The 21623-nt window shown below is 52.8% G+C and overlaps 1 long non-coding RNA gene across 2 annotated transcripts in view; it reads right to left on the bottom strand.

Annotated features, from left to right (window-relative positions):
• Positions 1–8299: 8299 nt before the first annotated feature.
• Positions 8300–21623, bottom strand: part of LOC133236802 (uncharacterized) — a 25546-nt gene continuing 12222 nt past the window's right edge. The window contains exons 3-4 of one of the 2 annotated variants that reach the window (XR_009733045.1): positions 10778–11088; positions 8300–9637 (exon numbers count right to left, since the gene is read on the bottom strand). This is a non-coding gene — a long non-coding RNA (uncharacterized LOC133236802). Of the gene's footprint in view, positions 9638–9745; positions 10608–10777; positions 11089–21623 lie in introns of those variants that run through there. The other variant, XR_009733046.1, reaches the window with a different exon arrangement.

Here is a 21623-nt window from a genome sequence, read left to right as displayed (position 1 = left end):
TCAGGCGGCTGACATTCGGGCACTGTGTTCAATTTTGTGAATGGCCGGCACCCCGAGCACAGGCTGTCTGGGGCCAAGCAGCCTGTCCTTCCCCCACCAACAGGGACTCTTTGCCCTTTGGCCCCGTGAGGAGGGAGGACCGTGAGGTGGCCAGGTCCCTGCGTGGGTCCCCCGGGGCCTGGGGCTGGGCCATCTCTATGCGGGATGCTGGGAAGCTTGCACTCAGGCAAAGACCCTCCAAGTCTCCATCCACATCCTTAGTGGAGATGCGGGCTCCTTCCAGCCTACCATGCTGAGCCTCAGGCTCCTCAGGCCCTCCCTATCTCTCCATTTGGCCCGTGGACCCCCGTTTCCCTTTGGCGTCCATCAGCAGACCCGATGTTAATTCTGCTGCACCCTGAAGACTCCTGGCCTTGCCTTGTCCGTCTGCTCCTTTTGACCTCTCTCCGCCCGGCCTTTCTCCCCTTCTGGATGGTTGTGGAGGCCTCTGTGCCCAGCCAGACCCACTCAGGACAGACCCTGCCTCCACCCATCTGGGCCAGCCCAGCGCTTGGCCCCACCACTGCTAGCTGCTGAATTTAGCTGAGAAGAAAACAAGGGCGGGTGTTGGAAAGGATGGAGTGCTGTGGCAAAGTGATACTAGGTCTCATGGGGCTCAGGGGCGCTCCGTGTGAGCCCTCGAGAGTGACGAGTCTCCGGGGTAGGCACTCACAGGCTCCAGCTCCATGGCTGGGATGGCCCTGCTCCAGCTGCTGGCTCGGGTAGCCCTGCTCTGTGGAAGCACCCAGGAGCAGCCCTGAGGAGATCTGGGAGGTCTGTGGGGACCTCTGTCTGCCTCTGCCAGGCACCCCGGGACTGTTTCTGACAATCAATTCTAAGGTACGCGGCGAGGATGTGGCGTGCTGAGGCGGGAGACGTGGCTAAGCCTTGATTGCTGTTCCCGGGAAGAAGCAGGTGAGGCAGGAGACGTGGGCTCGGGATTGGCCAGGCGGAGACACCGCAGTGGACACAGGGGCTCTCCTGGTCGGCCGGTACTCGGTGAGGAGGGCAGGTGGGCAGTGCCCAGAACCTCGTGAAGAAAGCAGGGGGTGTGGACTCTGGACTGTTCGTTTGTGCATAAAAGCCTCTCCTGCAGGTGCGTCCTTCACCACACCTGGGAACTGGCCAGTCCTGGGAGGGGCAGTAGCCACAGGGTCAGCCAGGCCCCAAGATGGTGACCAATCAGATCCAGACTTTGAAAGGTGAGGTTGACACCCTGTCACCAGCTCACGGAGGGTGTGTGCTGAGAAAGCGTGGTGTGAAGACTCCTTGGAGTCCGGTGGGATGGCTGTGACCCCTCTCCTTACCATCCAGGAGAGTGAGGCCCAGGCTGCAGAGTAAACGACAGCTCACCGTGGGGAAACCCTGAGCACAGCTGCACCCCGGGGTGGGACCGAGGGCATGACCCCTCCCACCACAAGGACCGCAGTGACAATAAGATGGCGCCTCAGAATGCACCTCTCAGAATGTGGATGGTGCTCAGACCCCATCACCACGCTGTGCTGTCACTCCAGTCGTCTGTCTCTGTGTGACCCCACAGACCCTGCCAGCCTCCCCTGTCCATGGGATTCTGCAGGCAAGAACACTGGCGAGGTTGTCACGCCCTCCTCCAGGGGATCTTCCCGACCCAGGGACGGAACCTGTGTCCCTGACGTCTCCTGTGTTGGCAGGTGGGTTCTTTACCACTAGCTCCACCCGGGAAGCCCACCTATTTACTGGAAGGATGCTCAAGATCTCAGAGCAGGAGACCCACGGCTCCTTCTCTACAGTTCCCTTCCTTCTCACGACGTGCTCTGCTTTGGAGACATTCTTGCACATCCGATTTAGCCAAGGCTCTGTGCCAAGGGGTGTCCATTCACCCTCTGCTACTTGAGGCCGTGCTCGCTGTGAGCTGGCCCACCCCCCACCCCGCCCCCACTCCCTCTCAAAAATGCAGTTAATTGACGGTGGATTGGGCCACAGAAGCCTATTATTGGAAGTGATGGGATACAGAAGGATTTATGGGCTGGATTTTTTTTTCTTCTCAAAGAATTACAAGCTAACCCCAAATTGTAGCAAGAATTCTTAAGGTTCAATAATTAAAAGCAAAAGGCAGTCCCCTTGGGAAGGAAGCAGTGTGGTCTGGAAGATATCTTTCAAATTGAAGCAGACTGTGTAACTCCCAAATATTATGGATACAAATTAGCTATATTTGATCACTGGATCTTATTTACCCTAATTGTCTTCATTTCTGTGGTTTCCTGATACGTTTTGTTTAGAGCACACAGTTCAGCAGCTCAGTATTGGAGTCTGCGGTGGTGGCGAGCGCAGGCTTCGGGTTTCTAGCGAGACAGAGAGACAGGACTGAGAGAGAGACCTTTGTCAGGAGATGTGTGTTTTTCCTCAAAGACGTAGAAGTCTTATAAATTCAGACCAAAGATATGTTAAAAAAAAAAAAAAACCAACAAATTTCGTTCTGTGAAATGTTTTGCTTGTCTTTTGGAATGATTGATGTGAACCTAAGATTTGAAATTTGAGCAGCCAAGTAACCAGGAATTAGGACCTTATCTAGAATTTAGGCAAAAACTCCAGACCACTGCTGTTGAGAAATCGGGTTAGAAACCTCCTGAGGAGTGGCTTTCCCACAAGATTTCTGGTGCTTCCCAGATCTGAATGGATGAGAAAAATGGCAGGAATGCAGCATTACTTCCAGTCTCTTTGTCCCTCTCTCTGGTTTGGGGTAAACGCAGGGAAGAAGGGACACAAACAAACGAGGAGACCAGTGTCCATCCAGGTCCCGCCGGAGCGTCAGGCCAGCCGGCTGGGCTGCGGGGGCTGTGGAGGCCAGCTCTCTTCTCCCGGCTTTTCCCTGTTCCCGGAACTCCTGGCTCCCGTGGGTGGGGCACTTGTTATGACAGGGGAGGCCAGGCCAGCTCTGCCCCCGGGGACCCGGATTCGAATCCTGGTTTAGCTCAGAGGGAGGCTGTGGCTGTGACCCTGCAACCTCTGTCCACGTGACTGACACACAGCACTCTGGGGGGCTGACAGCCGCTTCCAGGGGGGTCCTGGGGCAGTGGGAGGAAGCGCTGCGTGGGGGGTGCTGGAGGAGCCTTCAGCCTGAAGCAGGTCCCACGCATCTGGTGAGCACTGGTGTCAGTCCCCGAGTCACACCCAGGCAGGCCGTGCACGTGGGCATTAGTGCGGCCGGGCACACAGGAGCTGTGGTCCAGTGCGTCTCGCCCGTGCCCCATGGTTCAGGCGCCAGGGAGCCCGGGAACATGGGTGTGAGTGTGTGAGTGTGTGTGTGCGCGCACGCACATGAGATGGGCCAGATGGGGGTCCTGTGGGGGCCGCGGGCTCTGTGATGGGGTCACAGCTGCTCGTGTGTGTCTGACAGCTGTCTGTCTATGACACTGAGTTTGCTCCCGAACGCTCTATTCCTGGAGAAGTGCGTTTCCTTCCCTTGTCTCTAAACAAACGACCCAGTACACACAGCCCTGTGCATCCACAGCCCAGGTGCCCAGACTCGGCTCCTGCTCGGGCCATGTTGGCTCAGCCCTAGGACGAGGTGGCTGCTTCCCTGGGGGCTGCCCTGGGTGGGCGAGACGCGGCCCACGTACTTGCTATTGTCTACAACATGAAGCTCGCTTGTTTCTCTTCCTCCGGACCTGAACTCCGATTCTATAGATTCCAGGATGCCCTTTCAATCTTTCGGTTTTGTTCTCTCCACCTGGAGCCACCAGCTCTCACAGGTCTTCCTGACCAGCTCTTGGGACAACCTTGTGGATTCCTGTGAAGCTGATGTGCTTGCCGACTCTGGCGAGCAGGAAGTGAGGACTGTTAGATCCTATGAGATGTCCACACGGGCGTTTGGTTCTCCCATGGCCCTTTGGGGGCAGAGAATTCCATAAAGGTCATGAGGCTTGCCAACGCGCTCCACCTGTTTCCACGAGGAATTTATTCAAAATCATACATAATTCAGTAATATCTTGCTTCAAGATGTGTTAAAAATGTGTTAACAAATGTGTTAAAATAAGGGACCATGTAGTTATCAATATAATTTAAATTCATATTTGCTAGAGAACATCGCTGGATTTCTCCAGTGATCATAATTTATTATTCTTTACTTGGTGGGTGAAAATATTTTTTGCTAAAAATAAATTATATTCCAGTTTATTTTATAGCCCAGTATCCAGTAACAAAAATCAGTATCCGTCTATTATGCATGTGTGTATCCATCTACTGGTGTGTGTGTGTGTGTGTGTATGTGTGTGTGTGTATATTATCTACTGTTCTGTGTATATGTGTGTGTGTATCTATCATGTATCTATGTCTACCTAGCTACCTATTTATCTCTCTCTCTCTGTCCAACACTTGATTAGTTCTATTATTTCAGATCGATGACACATTTATTTAGCTCTTCCTTCCCTCCAACTTGCAGTAACATTTAGTAAAACATACCTTTAAAAGTTTATACTTTACAGCCCATAGATTTAAAGCCTCACAAAAACAATGATTTAAGTTTATTAGTTTTAATTCTAGACTTTTGTGGCACTAAAATAGGTTATTAAACCAGTAACCATCAGTGGATCTGTTCGTTCATTTTTGATGAAATCCACAGACCCGGCATGCCTGCGTGAAGGTAGCCCACTCAGAAGCGAATGTCGGTTTGAGACAGGCTAGAATTGTGTGAAAATTACATTTCACATCTACGAATTTGACTCTGTGAGCTCAGCAAAAATAAACAGATATTAAACCCTGGTCGGCAACACCCGGTCGTGACCATATGAGACCCTGGGGTGAACGGAGGTGACTGGACCTGGATGCCCAGTGCCCTGGGCCACGTCAGACCGCCGGAGGCGCTCCTGGTGTAAGGAGCCTGTGAGCTGAGCGTGATTCTAGGCCTGGAAGGGAGGTCCCCGCACACCCGCATGAATGTTTCACGGTGTTTGAAGAAGCAATGAACCCTTCAACTACGTGGGCCTTTCTGAGGGGCTTCCAGGGGACCCCTGCTTCTCTCTGTGCCGACCTCAGGAGCTCGCAGCCGGGGAGACGCCGCACCAGCACGAACCAGGACACGGGGTGTTTTCAGCGCAATCTGAGCTCCTGGTTGGGCTCCCCCTATGTCTGTTTCTGCTATGTTTCTGCCTCTCTTCTGAACTTTAACCCGCACCAAGCACATGCCCATCTCTCTCAAAGGAATCCTGAGGTGAGGATGTTGCCGTGTGAACACTCAGAGCAGAGTCCACGGGCTGACCAGCCTTTGTGCGGTCAGGGAAGCACCCAGGCGCTTGCCGTTCCTGACACAGAAAACGAGTCAGCTCTGTCACACACACGACTCGCACAGGAACCTCTGCGCAGCCCCTGGCTTTCAAGAATTTTCCAGGGGTGGCCATGGTAAACCATGAATTATGCCGGGGAGCGTGATGGTCACTCAGACGCTGCCCACAGAAGCGAGCAGCTCGGAGGATTTCCACACCAGGCACTGCCTGTGGGGCGGGGGTCGGGCTCGGGGACCCTCGGCTGCCCCGTGAGACCGCGTGACGGCGAGAGGCTGGACGCGGCCTCGAGTGCGACCCGCCTTCTTGCCCGGGTCCTCGGAAAAGGATGGATCTTCCCGAGGAGAAGCGCTGTCAGGGCAAGATGCTTGCCTCGAGTTCTGGAAAGAAAATTAAGACGGTTAAGTGGGGCCGGATGAGCTGAAGAAGATACCGGAAGTGTTGGGCAGTGTTTTACGGAGGCAGTGGTGTGTCCGTCGATGCACGTCAGGGTTCTTATCTGGACGACGCGAGGGCCGTCCAAAGAAGTCACATGCGAATGTCGTTAGTTCCAAGCTGTGACCTGCTTGAGAGCAGAAATGTTAACATTTGGGATGATTTTAGCATGAAAAGAAGATGTGTTTATGGAAGCAGGCTGACAGGGGCTTACTAGGAATGTCCAATTCTGTTCGCCCTGCTCTGTTTATCACCTGGAATTCAGCGGGGAGTCAGAGGGAACCGCACTAATGGATGTCACCGCTCCGTCAAGGCCACTGTCACCACAGTCGGGGAGGTGCAGGGGCCCGGCAGACGGTACAAGCGCTGGCTTCTCGGGTGCCTTAGTGACACCGAGGTGCGGGCGGCCCCGTGGAGCCGCAGGCGAGGCTGGTAACAGGAGTCCTTGTGTCCCAGGGCCTGCCCTGCCCTCGGCTTGTTTTCCATATAGGATTACATAATTGGCCAGCAACTGCATAATGGCTTGGATGCAATAATGGCATGGTCTGATTTCCTAGGGGGCCCTTGCTTTCTGAAAACCAGATTCATCCAAAAACTTAAAAACCAAATAAATATTCCTCCAAGTGACGACTGCATTCCAGCTGTCAGGCGGCTTGTAATGACCAATTCTCGGCGCTGGGTGATGGCCTGAGCTGACCATAAATCCTACCCCGATCCTCCGTGTCAGCACAGGCTTTGGAGGCTGTAAAGCAGGCCCGGCTGGCCTGTCAGCTGCTCCCCCGGCCAAGCACCAGCTCTGCAGGCCTGCCCGGCTGGCCCGAGCCATAGCCCAGCAGACGTTTTACGGACGCTTTTCCCCCAAAACCAGATGAAAATGATTATGCACTACAAGGGCTCTTTTGATATAACCGATTCACGGCCAAGCTGGCGTTGGACGCGGCCAGGAGGTGGCGGGGACGGGGCCCCAGCGTGGGAAACGCTGAGCGGTGGGTGCTGCTCAGCCCCCAACCCCCAGAGGTGGCGCAGCAGCAGTGAGCCCCCCACTCCCGAGCACCGGGGTCGCGTGTGCCTGCCCCCCGCGCCGGGTCCAGCCCTCCTCTGGGAAAGAATGCTCGCCATCCCAGCTATTCCAAGCAGCATCCTTGACGTCTCGCTCCCCGGGGCCTGTCACCCTGCAGCGATCGCGAGCTGCGAGCCCTCATACCTCAGCTGTTTGTCTTGGCAGCTCCCCCTGTTTTGCTAACTGGACAGATTCAGGCCAAGGCGCCCCGTCCCACCCGCCCCCTCAAGAAGGGGCGCCGTCCATCACCCCCCTGCCAGCCAGCGGGACGCCCCTGGAGGTCGGCAGGGCTGGGAGGCCAGTGCCCTCCACCCTCTGCTTCTCCCTCCTGAGCTGGAGAAAAATGCTGAGGCAGAGATTTGACTCTGGACGAAGAACCGGAGGACGTCTGTGAGCAGGGCAGGGCTGGCGGGGTTGAGTCGGCAGGACGGTGGGGAGCAGCCGGGCTGGGGGCTGAGCTGCACGGCCCCGCCCCTGGTGCTTCCCCCGACTCTTCACGAAGGACAGACACGCTGCAGGGGGCGGGGGGCGTCTCCACTCTGGCCGGGAGCACCATTTTCCATGGTTTCAGAGTGGACACACACTGACGCCAAAGGGGATCATCAGTGGGGAGGCAAAGCCCAAACACAGACTCCTCCTCGAGGTGGGACAGATGGAGCACCGGATTGTCCAGCTTGAAAGGCAGAAGAGAGGGTGGAGAGGATGGTTGCACAGCGGTGACCGTCCAGCTAAATCCAGACCCGCTGCTCACTTCCGGGGAGCAGAGGGCGTGAGCCTGCGTCACTTGGGTCACTGTCCAGTCAGGTCTCTGCGTCGGACACTGGGCTTCAGGGGACACTGGCCGAGGATCCCAGCGTGCCCTGCTCGTCAGCTCCAATATGGAGGCCCCCATGTTTGGCCACGTGTTCATTTAAAAGTCCCCCAGGGTGAGGGAGTCTTTTGGTGACGTGAGAGGAATCTAACCGAGATGACGGTCCAGGGACTTTGCTCCCAGGACCACCCTCGTCTCTGCTGTGTCCTGAGCTGAGCTTGGCCTCAGCCTCAGAGGGAGTCGCAATCAGCCAGAGTGACCACGGGGACAAGGCTGGCCTCCGGGGTGCGTGGGAACCCAGGCCAGCTGGGAGCCTACAGCTTGGGGCCAGCAGGAAGGACTGCTCAGGCTCGACACCCAAGGACACGTAGAGGTTTCACCCAGACAGTCGTCTCCAGGGAGAAAAAGCCTCCCAGCTCCTTCCCATGCCAGCAGGACCGTGAGGATGGGCTGTTCTGGAAAGCTTGTCCTAACGGGGAAACGTTACCCTGGTAAATGAAGGCCAGACAGAAGTGACAGTGTGCTGGGACCCGCCTCTGGGCCCCTCTGGCCCTGTCTGGGGTCTTCCTTCTACCTGGGCGCCTCATTTTCCCATCACGTGGGAGCCATTTCTCACAGGCACACAGTCACTTGCAGGGTTGATTAACTTGCTTGAAATCTTTCCCCCAAAGTGTTCAGACAGTTCTGGCATCCTCACTGATTAGATTTTCCTATAATTCAATCCTACTCATAATTTCTAGTCAGAATTTATCTCTTCCTGTTGATGAATTACTGGCTTTGAAGCAATCTGAACATTCTTTTGGTCAAAATTTAGTACTCTATATCAGAATATTTCTTATGGATTCCATTGCACAACTTTTCATTTTTGTTTGTACTCTATTGAATTTAATATTAATTATCTCTTCATTCTTTAACAAATTTAGGCTTGCCAAAAGAAGATACACACCCAAACACATTCACAGAGATACATTCATATGCATTCAAAAGATGTACATTTACATACGTCCAAATCAAGTCTCTATGATTCCTCATTTGCTTTATTAAAATGTTTCGTCTTCCTAAATCCAGTAAAAAAAAACCCAAACTTTCTTTTTTATCAGATATTCCAACCCCATCCAGAAAGAAAGAAGAAAGCAGAACGAGCTTTTGACCAATATTGATGATCCTCGTGTACAGTTTTACACAGCGACGGCTGGAGGAGCCTCCTGCAGACGAGCTTCTGAGCCTGTGCATGTGAGACTTACTTCTCCTGACCACCCACAGCGGGTACCCTTGGACTGACGCTTATCTCTGGACCTGCATCCTGCAGTCCTGGGGCTGGGCCAGTAGACGCAGCGTGTGGTGGAGACACTCACAGAAGCCACGCGCCATCAAGGGTGTTCAGCAGTAAGTCGGAGAGGAGAGGGCTGGAAACCACCCATTTATCCCATTGTTTCCCCAGCCCCACTCATCCCTTCCCTGGAGCCCGCATGCCCTGCAGCCACTCCAGCTCACCCTCCAAAGGAAGAAGACGCTAGTTCATCTTCGTTAAATGATCTTATGTTTGCAACTTTTATTGCACATGGTCACATGAGCACATTGTGAAGGGTCGCTCAAGAAACTTACGTGCGTGTGGACCATTTCCTGAGGGATTCACCTGGCCCCCGGAAGGAGCCCAAGTAATGAAGGGTCCTGAAGCTTGAGCTCTGTTGGTTTTATGGTGAATCTGCCTTAGACATCTATCTAGTCATTCGGGATTTTGTTGTTGTTAATTTTAAAAGGGTCTGCTCCGTGTCAAACATATCCAGAGCTCCATGAGGGGCAGGAGTGGTGCTGGCTTGTCATCTGCATCCCCCGAACCCTCCCCACTCCGCAAAGGGCGCGCTGGCACTCAGCTGTTCTGGGGCGCTGGTCTAGTCTGTAAGGGCCTCGGAGGCAAGCAGGGAGCAGGTCACGATATGCGCTGAGAGAGCGAAGGACTGCAGTGCTGGCAGCAAGTCAGGCTGTCTCAAATTCTTCACTTTCAATACAGTTACAGGAAAACCTAATTATCAGCTGGTGGATCATTAAAAATAATTTTGGTGATTGATCATTTCATGATTTTTGGCATATAACTCAGAACAAGTTAAAAGAATTGAGTGACATCACCTTGACAAATCTTTTACTTATTACTTATTTATATGAATAGGACTTCTTTATAAAAAAATTAGTAAAAATAATTATTGCCAACTCATTTCTTATTCTAACAATAAGTAGCCCACAATTTCAATGAAAAATTACACACATACACTCACACGAAAATTTGGGGAAAGTTTGAAATGGGCAGACTATTAGGTACCCCTTGTAACAGGAACATACTGTTCCATGTCATCTCTGACTGGAGCTATTTTACAACCTGGAAACTGAAGAAGTTTTGTGATAGTGCGAATGACTCTTGACCATAGAAATATAAATATGTTATGTCTGAATTATTGGAGATTCAGACAACTATTGCTTTGTGGATATTGACCAGTTTTGATTTATCTGTAAATTCATTTCAACATTTCTAATCACTTCTGTATGTGTGTGTATGTGTGTAATTGTTTTTTGAACTCATGGTAATTAACATCGTACTGGTCTCCTCATTGGTTGATGATGAAAGTAAAATCTCTGATGTGCTCATTTTGTATTTTCTCTCTAGTAATGATGATTTTTACCTTTTAAACATTAAAAAAATCATGAAAAAATTATTTTTATCTTTCATTAGAGAAAAACCTTACCTGTGTGATTTCTGTGTGGGGAATTTATGGGGATTTTATTTTTGCTTAGTACATGGCCGGTTCAGGGGCTATGATTTTTCCATCATGACATGGCAGTGATCTCTAAGATGCAGGGCAAATACCAGTATGTGCTTCTCCAAATATTTTCTTACAGTCAGGATGGAACGACTCCCACCTCGAGGGCTGTGTGAATGAACGCGTGTCCACAGGGTGACATTTTCAGCCGATCCACCCACGGCTCGCGAGTCACTGACCCCTCAAGCACGCTGTGTGAAGAGTGTGATGGCGCTTTCTAATTTCCAATTAGTCATGAAGTTTTCTGTTTTCTCTCTTTATGCCCCCAGAATCTTTCTCGTGAAACACCCCCCCCCAACAGCTATCCCCCCACCCACCCACAGCCAACCCTAACCATTCAGAAAAAAGACAACAAGCTCACGATTGACTGAAATCAGATGCAGATGGATGCTCGGTTTTGTCTGGAGCCAAATGACTGTATCCACAAAGTAACCAGAAAATTCCTCACAGTGAACCCCACTACCAGGCAGAGGAAGCAGAGCTCAGCCCGGCCGGTGTCCTGGAGGTCGGACCCTCCCAGGTGGTGACTTGGGATCCTCACAGCTCAGTGGAGACTGGAGGGGCATCTCCTCTGAATGGACACGACCCAGCGAGGCGGGAGGAGGAAGCAGCAGCTGAGATTCAGCCCTTTTTTAAGATCGAGGTGTCCTGGGTTTGGCAGGAAGCCTCTGCCTGAGGGGTGAGGGCAAAAGAGAGTGGGGGCCCTGGGCGCGAGGGCTGGTGCAGCCTGCAGGTCTGTAAGGCTCCCGCACCTCCCCCTGGACTGCAGGGCACGAAGGACGTGCACCGTCCGGGTGTGACAGGGGCCCCGGGGAAGGGCCCAGCCCCGAGACAGTGCGCTGGCTTTGCCTCCAGGGCTGCAGCTCGAGGCTGTGTGAATCCAGCCCAGCTCCTGCGTGGCCCCCAGCCCTGACTCGTCCACCTGCTTCCCACTGAGCCCCGGACACTTCAGGTGTCAACTGAAATGGCCCGGTGGGCATCTGGGTGGAGCATGCTGACTGCAGTCTGCTTGGCTAGGAGCTCCTTGGCCATTTCTCCCTTCACTCCCAGTGCCAATGGAAAGACAGCCTCGCCAGCCAGAGATGCAAATGGGTTTCAGAATCATACCCTTTCTATGAGGCCCGTGAGCAGGAGCCGAGGCTTATTAGCTTTGATTTCCAGCCAGGTCTCAGACGTTCAGGCACATGCGTATACATATGCACACACATGCATAGACATGCACACATGTGTAAGCACAAATGCATGCCCAGGCATACATGTACACACATGATATCAAGCTCATGCACACAAGTACACACTTGTACACAATGTACACACAAGTACACACTTGCGCACAGTGGTACACAACTGTACACATATGTACAGACTTGTGAACACTTCACACACATGTGCATTCTTGTACACATATGTACACACATGTTCACAATCGTGCACTTTTGAACACTTGTGAACTCATGTAAATACTTGTACACACCTGTACACACACACAGTAAGTGTGTACAGGTGTGTACAAGTGTGCACAATTGTACTCAGTTGTGCGTTCAGAGGTAGATCGCCCCTTCTCTTCCTTCTGCCCATCCTGACACTGTGTGGCTGATGCACAACAGCTACAAAGTCTAGGCTCTTGTCCAGACATGGGGGCTGCCGAGGAGAGAAGCAGAGATGGCCCTTCTGCTGGCTTCCCTCTCTGGGAGAATGGGCGTTGTGATCACCGAAGATAAATCAGGGTCTGCTGGGGCAGGAGTGCAAGTCACTGAGAGACAAGCTGATGCTAAATGAAGGTCGGAAGTTCAAGGGGGACTTGAAATGTGGGTTTGGCAAACAATGGTGTCCAGTCAGTTGAGAGGGGGAGGTCTGCAGCTGAGCCGTCCCCAGGGCAGGTAGGGAGGGCCCTGGCCTCCCACCTGAACCCCCTGCTGTGCTGCGGATGCCCCGGCCCAGGCCCCCAACTCCTGAGTGCAGGCCCCCAGTGCTTGAGGGTGGAGGCTGGGGAATCAGGGGAAAGGTTGCTGCCAGGTGTGGGACATAGGCCACCCCTCGAGGTGAGCTGGGAAGGGCATCTCGAGGTCAGGGGACAGGAAACTGGACCTGAAGTGACCGAGGGAAAGTCATTCCCCCAGCACTTACAGGAATGTTGGGGAGGTCCAGCCTTCCCACAGGATGTGGGCAGGAGGCTCAGCCAGTTCTGATTGAGTCCTAGAGGACCCGGTGTGCCCCGCTGACCCCTGAGTTACACAATATCCACCCTGCACCCCTCTGGCCAAAACTCAGCACAAAGGACGAAGAAACCGGGGTCTAATGTCCCAGGAGACACAGCGCTGCGATGCGTGATGGCGCCTGGCAGCACAGCCACGTCCGCCACACGCCTGTCACTCCTTGCGCTGGTGACGCTGGAGGCCTGTGGCACTGGGGGAAGGAGGACGATGGGCTTGGCCTCCCCCGGGACTGACTTCTCACATTAGACCAACTGCCTGCTCGTCTGGGACTCTCTCTTTGCTGTGAATTCTCTGCCGACCTGCCGGCCTGTGTGTGTGTTGGGATCGGGGGGCAGACCCGCCCTCAGGGGTCTGGAAGCTGATTTGGAGGAAGGGCTGGTGCTTGCCAGGCCAGGAGGGAACAGCAGTGGATGCTGGGCTTGTGAGTCACAGCCGCGAGGGTCCCCTCAGCTCTACCACAGCATAGACATCCCAGAAAGTAGAATAACCTGCAAAGTGACAGGGATACAGGTGTGTGCACTGTTGGTGCGTGGAGAGACCCACACACACGCGGGCACACACACATGCAAACACAAACCACGCTTTCTTATCCTCCCAGACGCCGGGTGTGTGCACACGTGTGTGTGCGCGTGTATTCCATCTCCTTGCTACACGGAGAGTGAGGCCAGGGTGGGCCATGAATAGGAGGTGCTCCACCAGGTACACAAGGGGGTCTTGATGGTGTCGGGAGCAGCCGTCTGGACGGCTACTTGGGCACAAAGCTGCAAAGACGCACCTGAAGACGGGCTGTCTGTGTCTGGAGTCCAGCTCAGCACCTTCAAGCAGCTGGAGCCCCTGGACTTCCCGCCCCACCTTTTCTGTTTCCAACAGCGTCCAGTGGATATCTTCCGTCGGAGAACCCGTGAGGATGGGAAGAGTGGACGCGTGCGGAGCCTCAGGACAGGGCTGGGCGGGGCCAGATGGGGCCGAGCGCTCGTGGGGGAGCAGCCGCTGTGACTGTTTTCACCGAGGACGTGCGGGTCTCCACTCGCCGTGAGGCGGGGCCTGGCACCCGCGTCCAGATCAAGGAGCAAAGCCTCTTCCTTCTCACTGGGTGCGGGGCGGCGGCGGGTGCGTCCCCACAAGCGGAGGAGTCAGCGGTTGCCCACGAGAGTCCGTGTCCCCGAGACACACCAGCCCACGGAGTCTCCAGGGCGCCCACCAGCGCCCAAATCTGGACAGACGTGGAGTTAAGAGCGGGCAACTCCGGTCGTCATCCCATCAGTCACAGCTCCTCACCTCTCCGACTGGTAAGATTTGCTCTGCGCAGGTCAGATGGCAACACCTAATCGCAATTCCCGGCACAAGCACCACCCGGGCCACAGGGAAAACGACTCCTCCTTCGTTCCCCACCTGGTCCTGTCCTGTGAGAAGCAGGGGTTTCTCCAAGGACGTCCCAAGCCGCATGCAGGAAACGTGGCTGACGGCGTTTCCCGGCGACCGTCCAGCATTCGGGGATGAACGTGGGTTATAAATATAAATACATGACCACTGTCCTCTCTGGTGATTGGCAGACTTAAGCGGCCACAACTCGTAAGCAGGACAGCCAGCCCCGGGCGGCTATTGAGAGCCCTGGAGCCGAGGGAAGACGCAAAGCCCCGCTTCCCGTCATGTTCTTTCCCAGTGGCTGAGACGACTCCTGTCGGGCCGGTCGAGGGGACCCTTCGGGAAGGCGCTGCCCAGGTCTGGTTTCTCTGTAACGCCTCTCTGGTGGGAAGTTACATCTTTCAAACTTGCCACGTGGAATGACTGTCATTAGGAAAGAATTTCATGGCCTCACATTTAATATAAGCTAATGGATTCTGGAGGATTTTGAGCAGCAGATGCTGTTTCAGCAGCCTCCTGAGAAGGCTGAATGACACATGAGTGCTCCTGAGAGCACCACATCCCCATCCACAGGACCGAGCACTCACGCTGAGCTGACCTGCCTAGATTTGTTGGGACGCGTGCTGGCCCCAGGCCTCCGCATGTGTGGTCAGCCCCTCACTTCTCTTGTCTGCATGGTCGAGTCTTGTTTTCATTTCCAACGTCCACTGAGTTGTGAAGGCACCTCCACGCGTAGGAACAAGATAAGGTAAACCCACAGACTGACTTCATGGATGGAGATTTGGTAGAGAAAACTCTTTCCATCAGATGAGGGCAGAGTGCAGGGAAATGTGTCAGAGATGTGTCAGTGTGGATATGAAAGGTTAACTAAAATTATGTTCTTATGCTAAAGTATTTTCAGTTTGACATTTCCAGTGGTCATGTATGGATGTAAGAGTTGGACTATTAAGAAAGCTGAGCGCCAAAGAATTGATGTTTTTGAACTGTGGTGTTGGAGAAGACTCTTCAGAGTCCCTTGGACTGCAAGAAGATCCAACCAGTCCATCCTAAAGGAGATCAGTCCTGAATGTTTATTGGTAGGACTAATGTTGAAGCTGAAACTCCAATACTTTGGCCACCTGATGTGAAGAGCTGACTCATTTGAAAATACCCTGATGCTGGGAAAGATTGAAGGTGGGAGGAGAAGGGGGCGACAGAGGATGAGATGGTTGGATGGCATAACCGACTCGATGGACATGAGTGTGAGCAAGATCTGGGACTTGGTGATGGACAGGGAGGCCTGGGGTGCTGCAGTCTGGGAGGCCTGCGGTGGCAGAGTCAGACTCGACTGAGCAACTGAACTGAACTGAACCAAAGGCATAAAGATGAACTATAATCTGACAACTCTGATAATATAGCTTCTTCCTCCTTCCTTCCTTCATTCTTTCATTCCTTATTACAACACATGTAACAAGATGTACCATTTCCACCATCTTTCAGTGCATGGGGCAGGAGCGTTCCCTGCATTTATGCTGCTGAGCCACCAACCGCGACAGCCTCCAGAACTTTCCTTTTCCCAAACTGTAACTCTGTCCTCATAAAGCATCTTCAGTGTTTTTGAAAATCTGGTAGAACACTGACACGACGTCACAGTGACACAGGGAAACATTTGGAGCCGTGCCTCATGGGAGGTCAGCCCTCAGGCAGGCAGGTGGGCTTCAGGCCGACAAGACGGGCTCGCAGACGGACCCCCTGCATTGGGAGCCGTACCGGCTCATCGCTGGGTCTCGGCACGTCCTGCAGGGACCACGTGGAGGAGGAGGACCCCTCGTGTCACGCGTGTCTTCCTTTCAGGTCCTCCAAGCAGACCCACTTCCCCACCCCTCTTGGGAGAGCAGGTCCACACCAACACACTGTCACTCATGGCCCAAGCCGGTACTTTAAAAACTCATCTACAAGCGTGGCTATTGCCAAATTGCCCAGAGAAATTACCTTTGAGCAAAGGGAAAAGTATTTGTCACTCCTGGTGTGGTGACTTTTCTCCAGAGTAAACAGCAGCATCCTTCCAAAAATAGCCCCTCTGTGTACTGGGTCAGAGGTATTCACACTCAGCCAGAGCCGTGAAGAGCCAGGAGCCACGCTGACTGTGCCCGTAGAGGCCCTGTCCTGTGTGCCCTCTGGAAAAGCCTCCAGGAAGCAGGATGGAGCCTCTGGAGTCTAGAGGGGACGCCTGTCCGGGCCAAGGCTGGCACGAGGGGAGGGGCCGGCCGGTGTCTGGGCCTGGACTGGGTGGGCTCGCTGGCTGCCCAGATGCTGCAGGCCCCGCTTCTCAGGGAAGGAGGCAGGCACGCAGCAAGGGCGGGTTATATCTGGGGAGTGAAAAACACTTAGAAATTATTTTCTGAAGCATAACTCCAGTGTTTCCTGTTTTTATGATCTAGAATTGCCCCGGGAGCCTTTAGGGTCAGTGAACCCCCGGGGAGGTGTGAGGACCACGTGCAGACTTTGCGGTTGGCAGCCAGAGCGCTGACGCGGCAGCGTGCCCACAGCCCTGGCGCTGGGAACAGCTGTCCCCGAGGGGCGGGCGTGGCTCGGGGGAGAGGGGCAGAGAGGGACAGGAAGGTCTGCTGGGGACCGGCCACCTCGCTCTCTGGCTGAGGCCTCAAGAGCTCAGGTTCCTGGAGCTGAGATAACTCGTGCAAGGACGCACGGCTGAGCCTGTCAAGGCCCTTCCTCCAGACTCCACAGACCACAGTCTCAAACCTCCCGCAGCTGCTGAGACAGCCCAGGCCCTCTGACTGCTTCCTTCTGGAAGAAGGACACTGTGCTAGTCAGGGTTCTCCAAAGGATCAGAACCGAAAGGACGGACATGTATCTATCATCTCTCCACCATCTGTCCATCTATCATGATCTATTAACTGTCTGTCATCTGTCCATCCATCATCTACCTATCTGTCTATCGTGTATCTATTACCTGTCTATCATCTATCTATTATCTGTCTATATCTGTATGTATTACTTATCTATCAGTCGTCTATTTACCATCTATCTATTCATCTATCGTGTATCTATCGTCCACCTATGTTCATGAGAGAGGGGTTTACTATAGGGAGCTGGCTCACACAATCTTGGAGGCTGGCAGCCAGGACCCCAGTTGATGAGGGCAGACCCAGGGGAGCGGATGGTGAAGCCGCAGGTCCAAGTCAGAAGGCCTGAGAGCCAGGGAAGCTGGGGGAGCAAATTCTCACCCAAGGCAAAGCTGAAGACAGGAAAAGACCGGGGCCACAGGCAGAGAGTGAATTCTCTCTAATCCAGACTTTCTGTATGGATTAATCCAGACTGATTGTATGAGGCCCACCCACATTGGGGAGGGCAGTCTCCTTTACTCAGTCTACTGAATCAAACATTGATCTCATCCTCAAACACTCTAGCAGACACACCCAGAATCACATATGACCAAATATCTGGACCCTTGGTGGCCCAGACAAGTTAATGCAAAAATCGGAGTACTGATTGTAAAAGAATTTTAGATAAATCATTTCAAGGAGAAATATGTTCAGTCACTAAGTCATGTCCTACTCTTTGTGACCCAATGGACTGCAGCACGCCAGGCTTCCCTGTCCTTCACCATCTCCCAGAGCTTGCTCAAACGCATGTCCATTGAGTAGATGGTGCCATCCAACCATCTCATCCTCTGTCACCCCAAGAAGACACAGACATGAAGAAACTTACAGGAAAATTTATTTGAAAGTTTTAGCAATGACATTTTACACCCAGATAATAATAAAATGATAAACTTATATGCAATCCTAAGAGACTTTACATGGATGTATAGTTTTGAGGTCAAGCACTAAATTCCCGTTTAGCAGATGGAGATGCTGAGGTCCAAAGAGAATGAGTGACCTCCGTAAGGTCATAAATGAAGAACGAGGAAGAAGTAGCCCCAGAACACCACATTGTCTAACAGTTCAGTTCTTTCTGTAATAATGACTGCTTCGGAGTAGACCTGGCTGATGCATTTTAAATTCAGATGGATCCAGAAGGTAACCATCAGTAGCTAAATTAACGTTTTGTTAGTCTAAAAACCTTGAAAAAATTTTAAATCAAATATTTTTTAAGTTGCTACTTGGTGTGAAAGTGAGTGTTAGTTGCTCAGTTGTGTGTGACTCTTTGCGACCCCTGCCGGGCTCCTCTGTCCATGGGACTCTCCAGGCAAGAATCCTGGAGTGGGTTGCCATTCTCTTCTCCAAGGTATCTTCCCGACCCAGGATTCAAACCCAGGTCTCCTGCATTGCAGGCAGATTCTTTACCATCTAAGCCACCAGGGAAATGCATTGTGTGGTGTACTTAGATTTTAAAATGTCAAACTTTCCAGAATAAAGTCTGTGTGAGCCTCAGATGCTCTGAATAATTTTTGCAATCTCAAGCATATAACGCCTAACACGGATTTTAGCTGTGGACCGCCAGGGAGGGGGAAAATTGTTGAGAAGGTTGAAAGAGTGAGGCGAGAGCCTAGAAAACTGTCATTTTATTGGACAAAGACCGTCGCTGGGCTTCATGCTGACGGACCCTGTGCTTCTTCGTGCGATGGGCCTGCAGTCCCCTGAGGGGCAGGAGGAGCTCTCTGGGGGGAGCGCCGCTTCAGTTCCTGGGGGAACTTGGTGGTTGGCGGTGGGAGGGGTGGGCATCCGGGAACTTTGCTGAACAGGACCCCCAGTCCTCCCAGCTGAGTGCCAGGACAATGACTCTAGTGTGTGATAGCCGGAGCCAGACAGGCTTCCCAGGAGGCCCCCGTGTCAGATGGAGGGCCTGAGGGACAGCAATGAAGTGTCAAGGCTGCAGGGGAAGGGAGGTGGGGGAGGGCCACGTTAGGTGTGATGGATAACAGTTAGAGGGGTCCAGATGTTTTTATTACTTTAAATTTTGCTTCCAGCATCGTGTTTGCAAATAGATTAGTAATGCCAGTTATGCTCGTGCTTCACCTTTAACCTGCCGTATAACTCATCGTGTCTACCTCTGGCCTGGACCTCCCTCTGAGACCCAGGCCTGGGTATCCCACTGCCCGCTTGACATTTCCTCTGAGATGTTCCAGAGCAGCTCAATCCTGACGTGTCCAAAACCAAAGTCGTTTTTTCCCTTGAAAGCCTGGTGCTTGCTCGGCTCTTTATCCCCATGACAGGTACCACCAGCCAGACACGGGCCCACGCGAGCAGCCTGGGGCCACCTCCAGCCCTCCCCTGTCTCCCCTACGCCCTCTGCACCCGTGTCCAAGCCCCCGAGACCCCTCCGGCCACTGCAGTCACCGTGCTGCCCTCATCCCTGCTGTCCGTTTGGGGTGAATTCCCACCTGCTGCTGGAACAGCCTTGCGCAAAATGAGGTGAAAACCACACCACTGGCTTCCCCCCGCCTTAGGGGAGCGTGCTGGCCACGTGGCCTCCCAGACCCCGGCATGGCTGGGCCAGACGCCCTCAGCACGCCAGGCTTCTTGCCCAAGGCCTGTGCTCCGGCCCCGCAACAGGTGCCCGGCCCTCCGTGACAGACCCACCCGCCCCACCCTGACCGGGCCCCTGTTCTGCCTCAGTCTCTCTGTGAAAGTGAAAGCCGCTCAGTCGTGTCCGACTCTTGACCCCATGGAGGGTAGCCTGCCAGACTCCTCGGTCCATGGAATTCTCCAGGCAAGAACACTGGAGTGGGTAGCCATTCCCTTCTCCAGGGGATCTCCCCGACCCAGGGACTGAACGCCGGTCTCCTGAATTGCGGGCGGCTTCTTTCCCAGCTGAGCTACCAGGGAAGCCCCTTTGTCTCTTCCTGTGTGCTGTTTCCTCCCTGCTTTGCCTGGTGACCGCCCCCCACATCCTTCACACCTTGCCAGGCCCAGGCTTCTTCCCGGAGTCCTTTCCTCTCGTCCCCACTGGGCCCCACCCCCGTAGGAGGACTGCAGAGCTCTATCCAAAGGTTTCTACAAATTGCAATTGAACAGGTAATCATGTGACCGCTGCATGGCTGTCTCCACTCCCGAACAGGCAGGGATTGTTTCTGGTTTTACTCTTTTGATTTGGGAATGGGAAGAATAAATAAGTGAATCCTAATTGAGCACGAAATGGCCACCACATCTATAAGAGGCCCGACAACTTAGGCCAGGGTGGAACCAGGTCACCGCTGCCCACTCTCTGCTGTTGGCTCTCCTTTAAACAAGAAAAGACGTAGGGAGAGGGCTGTGCGAAGAACTTCCTGAAGATCACAAACCCTAAAGATTATGCTCAAAAGTTTCTGGCAAATGAATCTGTAATATCATTAATCAAATTTGATTCTGCAGAAATTAACTTAGAAACTGTTTCATCAGACCTCTTACTTTCCCCCTTTCCATCAGTTTCAGGAGAGGACAGACGGAGTGTGTGGCGTGAACGTTAATTTCCTGGTCTTCTAGTGATCCGTCTCCTTTCTTACTTTTCCTACCATCATCCCATTGGTGGTGGCTATCTCTGCACAATTGAGTTTTCCTTGGCTCCCCTCCAAGGTGAAACACCCTCACAAGTTTGGAGGATCCAGGCTGGAGAAAAACTTTGAAATATCTTGGGATCCAAGGCAACTGAACGGGGCCACGTCCATCTCACAGTTCTTCACGATTTGTGCTGGTTTTCACCAAAGTATTTCAAGTTACACACCTGAAGGCTAGTGAAGAAACTTAGTAAGTTGAACAACGGGCTGACGAGCCTTTCGTTTTCCCAGTTTGCTAGAGATGAAAGTTAATCTCCATTGAGAGGCGTTCAGCAAGCGGAAGTTTGAGCTTGGGGTAAATCTGCTTGATTTGCGAGTATTTGCTGGCGCTTTCAACCCTATCTGCATTAACATTCTTAAATTACACAAAATTTACAAAGGCAGCAGAGACAAGACGTGCTCGCCCTCCGTGGGGACTTCGGTGATATTGTAAATCAGCCATTCTAGCTCTCAGGGCCAACCAGACCTCTTGGCCTTTGGATTTTCGGAACATAATTCAGTCTCAGCTCGGGTTCATCTATGTGTCTTCTTCCCAGAAGAGCAGGAAAGGCATCCTGAGAGTTTTAGGATCCCAGTTTATTAAAGTTCTTAAATCATCTCAAAAGGGGAAATATGACCCGAGTAAAACAAGTAGTTTTTTAAAAAATGGCCATCAGAACAAAGGCTGGTGTTTTAAACTGTACGATTAACAGTGACTTTGGCCGCAAGAAGCCCAGAGAACTGTTTCAGGCTTCCGTGGGACTGAGTCACGTTCTCATGGCCATGTATTTATATGTATACTATGAGTATGAATAATAAGAAACACATCTGTACGTTGTCCACATAATCCAATATTAGAAACTTGAGGCCAGCTTTCAACAGCTGAAGCATAAGCTTTAACAGTTTTCTTGTATATTGGAATCACTCTGAATCAGCAACTTGGTGAGACGGTCAGTTTGGACAATCTGGACCCCAGAGGCTGCCTGGGTATTTCCAAGGCAGCGGGCAATCGCCGGTGGAGAACGGCGGAAAGGCCCGCCACGCACGTACGCCTCCTCTTTGGGCAGGTGTTTAAGTCTGCGCCGCTAAGAACTTGCCTTTCCTGTGTTGAGGGAGTGACTTTAGAAGGTCTGACATTTTTCCTCTTCATTCCTGAAATCCAGACAGCA

Source organism: Bos javanicus, chromosome 23 (assembly GCF_032452875.1).
Source record: "Bos javanicus breed banteng chromosome 23, ARS-OSU_banteng_1.0, whole genome shotgun sequence".
NCBI lineage: Eukaryota > Metazoa > Chordata > Mammalia > Artiodactyla > Bovidae > Bos > Bos javanicus.
Note: the sequence above shows the minus strand (reverse complement) of the source record. Positions and strands in the feature narration are given on the sequence as shown.